Source organism: Manacus vitellinus, unplaced genomic scaffold (genome assembly GCF_001715985.3).
Source record: "Manacus vitellinus isolate BGI_N305 unplaced genomic scaffold, ASM171598v3 scaffold_32_pilon, whole genome shotgun sequence".
Classification (NCBI taxonomy): Eukaryota; Metazoa; Chordata; class Aves; order Passeriformes; family Pipridae; genus Manacus; species Manacus vitellinus.
The window spans coordinates 5,032,435-5,033,552 of record NW_021940460.1 but is presented as its reverse complement, the minus strand read 5'-3'; positions in this window follow the sequence as shown (position 1 = coordinate 5,033,552).

Sequence of the window (1,118 nt, the reverse complement as noted above, 5' to 3'; positions counted from 1 at the left end):
GGGTGGAGGGTTGGCAGGGTCCCCAGGGTAGGTATTGCTGGGTCGGAGCGGGGAGTAAGTCAGGGATCAGAGGGAGGAGGGATGGAAGCTGCAGCTGCGCCTGTTTTTCCCCTCTGCAGCTGGACGGTGTAATCTTTGAATGCCCCATTTCCACTTAATCTGAAGGCGTTGTCCCGGCCCCTTGGGAAGGGGGAGGAAATCCCCTCCCACGCAGGAGTGGGCGGCCGCTGCCCTTGGCAAACATGGGAGAAGGAGCACTCCAACCCCTTTGCGTGGGGAGGGGGGGGCTCCCGAGCCGCGGGGCAGCTCCTGCTTCAGGGCGCTGTCCCTGGCCCCATCCAGAGGGCTTGGGGAGCCTTTCCCTGGGAAGGGGGAAGGATGGATGGGGAAATGTCAGCGTGGGGTGGCCCCAGAGCTTGGTGCTTCCGTGCCCCCGGTGCTGGGTGGGACCGTTCGCCTCATCGCTGGGGTTTGGGTGGGTTCGGGTGTGATGCTCTGGAGCGCTTCCCTGCCCGCGGGGCAGGGCTGGCTGCACCCGAACCAGTCGGGCACGGGCTCATCCCTGGCTCCCGGTGGGCACGGGGAACCCGCAGGGAGTTGGGTCTAGGTGGGGTGAGAGGGGATGCGGGACCTCTTGCCCAGCTGTCCCCATAGCACCAACACAGACTGCGACTCCCGCCAACCCATCCTGGAGGCTCCGGTGCCTCCTCCGTGCCTCAGTTTCCCCTTTCACATCACAGGCTTGTGCCCTGGTCCCTCGCAGCCTTCGAGGTCCTGCAGGACCGAGGGGTGACCCGGGTGGCTCAGTTGTTCCCCCCTGCCCGCGGGGTCCTGCCGGGCCGGCAGAGCCGGTGCAGGAATGTGGGGCTGGGAGGGTCCGGCTCCTCGGGACGGGCGGTCCCCGCTGCGGGGGCACTGGGGGCAGTTCGTCCCCTCGGCAGTGGGACGGGGTGAGCGGAGCAGAGAGGCACATCCAGCCCCAGCGGGAGGACGCCATGGAGCTGCCGTGGGTGCTGCTGGCGCTGGCTGGGACGGGCACAGCCGCGGGCCTGGGTGACTCCCTGGGGGACAGGGCAGAGGGGGACGGGGGTCTGGAGAGCCAGGGAGGGGGTTATGGG